This window comes from Ovis canadensis, chromosome 2, assembly GCF_042477335.2.
Source record: "Ovis canadensis isolate MfBH-ARS-UI-01 breed Bighorn chromosome 2, ARS-UI_OviCan_v2, whole genome shotgun sequence".
Taxonomy (NCBI): Eukaryota; Metazoa; Chordata; class Mammalia; order Artiodactyla; family Bovidae; genus Ovis; species Ovis canadensis.
The window spans coordinates 111,775,663-111,783,460 of record NC_091246.1 but is presented as its reverse complement, the minus strand read 5'-3'; the positions used below and the strand labels follow the sequence as shown (position 1 = coordinate 111,783,460).

Genomic DNA, 7,798 nt, shown 5'->3' with positions numbered 1-7,798 from the left:
TTTTGTGCAGCTCCCAGCCTCAGGACCTTTCCATTGCACTTTGCTTCTTACAGTTGGGGCCCACAAATTACTAAAAGCATACAGAATTTATTTATGGCAATGTTGGTTATAAAGAACAAACAACTCAAAAGAAATCCTATTTTCCAGGAGTCTCTCCATGGAAATAGTGCTTGATGATGTGCATCTGATCAAATGATTTCAGGACATTTCAGTTGCCCCGCTGGCAGCTCACTCCCAGGGCTTTGGGGCAGTGATCCTTCTGTTCTTTGGATGCTTTTGCCAAAGGTTCACGGATTACCTCTCACATGTCAGGCACTGTTTAGGTGCTAGGATACCATAGGGAACAAGGCACAAAAATCCCTGCTGTCACAAAGACTGAATTTATAGGGGGGAACAGACAATAAATAAGATTAAATAAGAATATCAGAATATTAATAACAATATTATTAATTGTAAGGCTATCATTAATAAGAATATCAAAATAAGAATGAAGCAAGGAATCTTGTACAGTTGTGCAGGCTGCGCTCTGCACAAGGGTCCCGTGTCTGAGGGAGTGAGGTGACATGGCGCACATCATGGCTTTATATGCTCATTCTCACATCAATTTGGCAGATGGAGCAAGACGTCTTTCTCTAACTTGCACAAAGACACGGTCTGGGCCAGTGGGGACCCTACCGGTGAAGAGCGAGCCTGTTAGAGGCTTCTGCAGACATCCGGGTAAGATCTGCTGGTGGCTAGGATTAGGAGAGTGGCTGTAGAAATGGGGGACAATCTGAGGTTGAATTCTGTATGTATTTTCAAACCAGAGCTGAAAGATTTGCTACAGACCAGATGTGGGGTGTGAGGTGAGACGGCCCCCAAGGCTTTTGTCATAGGCTTCTGGATGCACTGAGCTGTCCTCACCTGGGAGGGGAGACCTCAGAAGGAGCTGGGCTGGAGGCAAGGTTAGGAGCAGTGAGCTGGACACGGGCACTGGTGACGGGGGTGTGAGTGCAACAAAGACACCCGGACTCAAGATACACAGTGCACTTTTCATGGGAGACACTGTGAGCCATCATTGGCCTCGTAAAGGCTGTGACTTCCACCCAATGTCTGTGACGAGTTCCTCCCCATCTGACACTTCTCTGCCTTTTCATGTGAACTGAATTGCATTGGTTTTCACTTGCAATTCTGCCCCTAAAAAGCTTGCAAAGTACTTTGAACAAATTATGATTGAAAACACTGCTCTTAAATAATTATGACTGAGTCCAACTTTTAAAAATTTATCTTCAGAGAGAAGAGTAGAGAGAAGAGATTTCTCCCTGATACCTGCTGAGTTTTCTCAGATGCAATTTGTATTTTTTATTTTAAAATATTTTATTTTTTATTAATTTTTATTGGAGTAGAGTTGCCTTACAATGTTGTGTTCGTTTCTCCTGTACAGCACAGTGAATCATCTCATCTGTATGTACACATATATCTCCTCTTTTTTTAGATTTTCTTCCCATTAGACCACCACAGAGCACTGACTAGAGTTACTTGTGCTACACAGCAGATTCCCATCAGCTACCTATTTTAAACATAATAGAGCGTATAGGCCAACCCCGGCCCCCAATCTGCCCCACTCTGCCCTTCCGCCGTTGCTAACCATAAATCTGTTCTCTGCGTCTGTTGGCTGTTTCTGCTTTGCATACGTTCATTTAAACCATTTTTCTAGATCCACATATAAACAATATTATTCAGTATTTTTCTTTTTTTTGACTTAATTCACTCTCTCAGGGGGAATTTAAATTTGACCATATGTGATCACTCCTTTTGAGTTATTTTTCATGGCAAGAATAAAGGTCACTGCGATCAGTATATGCTGCTTATCAGTTACCACATGGATCTCTCTAATATCAATTTTGGAGTATGTAAAACCAGGAAAACAAGACTAGACAGAGTAAGACATCAGAACTCTAACAACCAAAGGAATCTATCGTTCGCATCTGTCAGCAGAAGACCTGTGAGGAACGGCGGGCAATTGACAGGGATCAGCTGAACGCACACAGGCCTTGTGCTCCCCAAGACTGACAGTCCGCAGGCTTCCCGCCATCTCCTGACGTGTGGCTTCCTCTGCGGGCAGGAGGGAACAGCAGCCCCTGCTCACAGGTTGAGTCTGCGTGTCAAATGCTTTCTGAAGGCCGCGCTCACTGATTCCAGGACTATTTACAGTTGTGCAGTGTCTTCCCCCTTCAGCCCACCGCCTGGCGCCGTCACGGGCAGTCAGGGAAGAGCAGGGCCGTGGGCGACTCGCCGTGGTCCAGGACTGCCAGCTCCACGGGGCTCAGGCCTTCCGCATGGCTGGCAAGATACCAGAGTCAACCACTGTAACAAACGGTGTCCTGTTGGCCTCGGGTTTTATAAGTCCAAGTGTTCCTGTGTTGACACTGTTAGTTCTAACTGGCAGTTAGCTGCCCCTTTAGTTATGTATGTATCTGAGTAGCTTTTTATAAGTTGACTTTCTGGAAAAACAGCTTTATTTAGATAGAAATTCACATAGCATACAATTTAGCTACTTAAAGTGTAAAATTCTATGCTTTTAGCATGTTCACAGGGTTATTTAATCATCACCAAAATTGAATTTTAGAGCCTTGTTGTCTCCCTTAAAAGAAACTCAATGCCCACTGCATTCACTCCCCAGCCTCCTTTCCGCCCATCCGCCACCACTCATCTGCTGTCTGTTTCTATGAATTCACCTCTTTTGGACATTTCATACAATGGCACCAAACAACACACAATCTGTGGTCACTAGCTTTTTTCAGTTCACAACATATTTTCCAGGTTTACCCTTGTGGCGTTTCTCGGTACTTCATCCTATCGCCTGATACTCCACTGCGGGAGCACTGCCCCGGCGACCCACCCGTGTGTGGGCACCTGACTGAGGGACAGCGGCTGCTTCCCCTCTGCGGCACGAGCAATGCTGCTGCCGACGTTCACGGACACGCTTCTAGGTGGACGCATGTTTCATTTCTCTCGAGTTGATGCCCAGGAGTACAGCTGCTGAGTCACAGGGAAATGCTAACTTTCTGAAGAACTGCCAAATTATTTTCCAAAGTACAAGCTGGCTTTAACACAACATGCATCTACTTCCCTTCTCTTTCAGACTAATTTTTTTTACATGAATGTGTACATTTCCAGGCATCATACTCCTGTTACACATATACAAACACTTTGCAGAGTTATCACCTCAGTCCTGTTTTGAATATACTATGGTAAAGTTGGCCATTTCTCTCAGTCAAATCAATTTCTAGAGGACTACTTCATTTTTCCCAGACTGCACAACATTAATGAAGCTTAAAATTTTAAAATCTGAATTTATTTTTATTTATTTGCCTTTTGAATAGGTACTAGAACCCCTGAATAGGTACTAGAACCCCATGGTTCAAAATTCCAGGGTCCAGTAAGACAACTGGAGTGCGTCTCCCCCGCTTTCCATCTCTGGGGGAAGCAAGATTGCTGTCTGCTTCTCCGGTAGTCTTCCAAGGCATTTTAACGCACCTTTAATTTCAAAAAGCTAAACAAGAACAACAAAAGTATGTGGAACGTTAGGATTTTGCTCCAAACTCAGTTATTCTGGGTAATAAGAGTCGGAACAGCATAACCTCAGAGGTGGCTTATTTCAGAGTTGAGTAGCAATAAAGAGCTCGAGTTTAATGATTGCCTTATACAGCTCAAGGAAAATGTTGCCCCAGGAGCCAGCCCTTGATCTGGTTATTATTTCACTTTGTCTGCATTCCAGAGACTACGCCGCTCACTTTCTCGTCTCGCGCTCCACCTCTGCCTCACGTGCTTCGCGCTGTGGAGATCATCCCCGGGGGCCTCCCGGCTGCCTCCTGCCTGACCCCGAGTCACACTGCACACCTGCCCTCTCCCACTGCCTCTCGGTCCTGGAACACGAGCCCTTTCCAGCCCAGCACCTTGGGCCCCACGTCCCTCCCTTCGTCAGGAAGATTCCCTTCTGTCCTCCTACCCTCTAGGTCCTAGCTGAAGTGGCATCTTCCCTGACCATCTGAGCTGCAGCCGGCCTCTTCTTTCTCCCATGCATTCTACAGGTCCCTTCATTCAGGGCACTTACTACAGTATTTGTTCACTGACTGGTTCATCGTCTGGAATCATCCATTCCCGAAAATCTACGTCTGAAACAGGATAGGTAAACTAGAGTCCAACTCTTCTTGTATGGCTCTGGAGCTAAAAGTTGCTTTACATTTTTAAAGGGTTGTTTACATTTTTTAAAAGCAAAAACTAAAAATAAAAAAATAAAAGCAAAAACAAAACAAAAAAAACCCCCATGCAACAGAGTTTGCAAAACTAGAAATATTTAATGTCTAGCCATTTTTAGTAAAGTTTGACTGTAGGGCTGAACAATGTCTCCAAGGTAGACTGTCTACACTCCAAGGGGTGTGTGAGATAGTCCAGGGGGATCTTAATTATTCATTCTTCACAAATATTTATCATGGATGCTTTATTAAGGCATGACTTTTAATACAGTAGCATGCACCATAATTTATAAATCAACATTCATGATAATAGATCATGTGTATTGGGGATAGTGCTCAGAAATTTTAAAATAATGACATTCTGATAAAAACTGCAGGGGCAATGGTGCTAAAACGTATCACTTGTACGGTGGGAACCACATTCTCTCCTTCCTTAATCCCATCATCTGACCGATCCACACTCAGCACAGTATTTTTTGACTAATGATGGCAGCAGCCTTCCCATCTATTGAGCACACATTACGTTCTCCAGGTATTAACTATGCCCTTACTGCACAGCATGTTCTTTAGCCATCGCAACCGCACTATGGCCCCGGTCCTGTGTGCGTAGTTGCTCAGTCATGTGCGACTCAGACTCTGTGTGACCCCATGGACTGTAGCCCGCCAGGCTCCTCTGTCCATGGAATTGTCCAGGCAAGAACACTGGAGTGGGTATCACCATTCCCTTCTCCAGGGGATCTCTCGGACCCAGGGATCAAACCAAGGTCTCACGCATTGCAGGCAGGCTCTTTACCATCTGAGCCACCAGGGAAGCCCCCAGTTCCACAAATGAGGACACTGAGGCCCAGAGAGTTTAAACAACTTCCTGAAGGTCACATGCCAGTGAGAGGTGGAGGTCAAGGTCAGCTGCCTTCTGCTTCTAAAACCTGTGCTTTTATCCACTATTGGCTTGTCCCTAATTTCGCTCCTTTTGACTCTTGCTGTGCATTGCTATCTAATCCCACTTGGAATCCTTTACGTCTGAAATGATAAAGCCACACTGGCTTAGAAGGGTTAATTACTTCCCCCAGACATCAACAAAAACGAAGGGGCATGCATCTTCCTGGCATGGGGAGTCAGTCACCTTCAATGCTCAGTTACCAGCTTTTAATGTCGGAATTAGGACACAGGAGTTTGCATGGGTCTGCAGTTTACTAGATAAATCGTTTAACTTCTATGAACTGATTTCTCACCTAGGTGCTAGTTGCTCAGTCTTTTCTGATTCTTTGTGACCTCAAGGTCTATCCATGGAGTTTTCCAGGCAAAAATACTGGAGTGGGCTGCCATTCCCTTCTCTAGGGATCTTCCCAACCCAGGGATAAAACCCAGTCGCCTGCATTACAGGCAGATTCTTTACTGTCTGAGCCACCAGGAAAGTGGGGTTAATAGTAATATTTGGGGGCTCCCCTGGTGGCTCATTTGTAAAGAATCTGTCTCCCAATGTAGGAGATACAGGAAATGTGGGTTTGATCACTGGGTCAAAAAGATACCCTACAGGAGGAAATGGCAACCCACTCCAGTATTTTTGCTTGGGAAATCCCATGGGAGAGGAGCCTGGTGGGCTACAGCCCAAGGGGTCCCAAGAGTCAGACCCGACTGAGTGACTAAACAATAGTAATACTTATCCCAGAGGCGGTTTTGAGAATTCAATGCATGTAAAATGCTTGCATACCGAGCTCTATAAAACATTAGTCCCTCTTTGCTCATGTAACTGTGTAGGGACATACTTTTCCACTCTTGTAGTTTTGCTACTATTAATTGTAACATGCTTTGCTTCATCGCCCACTTGGGGAGCTATTCAAAACAAGCAGCCCCATCCTGGCTTGGGAAAGAATCTGTGCCCAGGCCTAAACTGGCATTCTGTTTCTAGGCTTCTTTTAAACCCAAGTTTGCTTGATCTTAGTCCAAAATGCACATGGCTACTACCAGCAGTGCAATTTACAGAGAAAACTGCAGTATCAGTCAGATCTCCTTTATCTACCCGCTGGAAAGTGGAACAACAGAGGGCTTTAATTGTCACGCCCAGCAACTTTAGAATTAAACTGAAAGCTACTATTTAGATTTTGCTGGTGCAAGTTTTTCTTGCCAGTCTTAAAGTTCTTCAAGTCCTTTAAAAAAAACCATAGTTCGAGCTATTTTTACATGAAATTAACAAATAAAGCCCAAAGCATATGCTACATTAAACAATAGCTTTCACACATTTTAAACACCGGGCACCCCAGGCCTTAAGCTAAGTCTAAAATAAAAACTTTTAAAATAAACCAATTCTCTATCGGTGTCGGAAAGGGACAGACTGAGAGTTTGGGGTTAGCAGATGCAAACCATGACACACAGAATGGATGGACAGCTAGGCCCTGGGGACTAGCTGTATACATAGCACTGCTGCTAAGTCGCTTCAGTCATGTCCGACTCTGTGCGACCCCACAGACGGGGGCCCACCAGGCTCCCCCGTCCCTGGGATTCTCCAGGCAAGAACACTGGAGTGGGGTGCCATTTCCTTCTCCAATGCATGAAAGTGAAAAGTGAAAGTGAAGTCGCTCAGTTGTGTCCGACCCTTTGCGACCCCACAGACTGCAGCCTACCAGGCTCCTCCGTCCATGGGATTTTCCAGGCAAGAGTACTGGAGTGGGGTGCCATTGCCTTCTCTGATATATAGCACAGGGATCTATATTAAATTCAATGTTTGGTCCTGGGATAAACCAAAGTGGAAAAGAATATAAAAATACACATGTATATATGTATACAACTGAGTCACTTTGCTGTACTCAGAAAAGATTAACACAACATTGCAAATCAACTAGACTTCAATAAAAAACAAACAAAAAAAGGAAACCGAATGACATCGAATCCTTCTCACAGAGTCTTGACATTTTTGCCAGGAATCCTTTATCTTTTTCCTTCCCTAAAGTACGTCTTCCATTTTTTCTCTTGCCAGGCCATCGTGCAGAAGAAAGCAGGCCCCAGTTTTCTCTTATTTCCTGCCTCTGTCCTGCCTCCAGTTAGTGGCTTATTTAGAAAGTCCCAATACATGGAGTGGGCTTCCCAGGTGGCTCAGTGGTAAAGAATCTGCCTGGCAAAGCAGAAGATGTGGGTTCTATCCCTGGGTCAGGAAAATTCCCTGGAGGAGGGCATGGCAACCCACTCCAATTATGGCCTGATGGTTCAGTTAGCAGCTCATCATGCTCTGCCTCGTGACACGTTTTCGCTTTCGACTTGAACCACCATCTGACTGCTGTGTAATTTACACGCACTGGCCTTGCCTCTCACTGCGCTTCGGAATCCTGAGAGGCCAGGCCTCCTGGACCCCACGCCGTGGAGCAGGGCCCTGAGGGTGGCATGGCCTCTTGTCCCAGACCCCAGTCTCAGCCTCGCTCTGCCCCAGATGGTTAGCATGAGCCTGTTTCCTATCTGAAGGAGATGAGAATTCTCCTGGGGGCTATCAGGTCTGCCCCGTGTGTGGGTGTGGGGCCAGGCAGCGCTGCAGGCTCCGGGGCTGCCATCCCGGGACGATGACCAGTCAG

General features: G+C 45.6%; 1 long non-coding RNA gene across 1 annotated transcript; it reads right to left on the bottom strand.

The window, feature by feature from the left end:
* Positions 1-1,724: 1,724 nt before the first annotated feature.
* LOC138434641 (uncharacterized) lies at positions 1,725-3,028 on the bottom strand. The gene is made up of 2 exons (XR_011254827.1): positions 2,809-3,028; positions 1,725-2,322 (listed from the first exon to the last, which is right to left on the bottom strand). It is a non-coding gene; the product is annotated as an uncharacterized lncRNA (long non-coding RNA).
* Between the last annotated feature and the right edge of the window lie 4,770 nt (positions 3,029-7,798).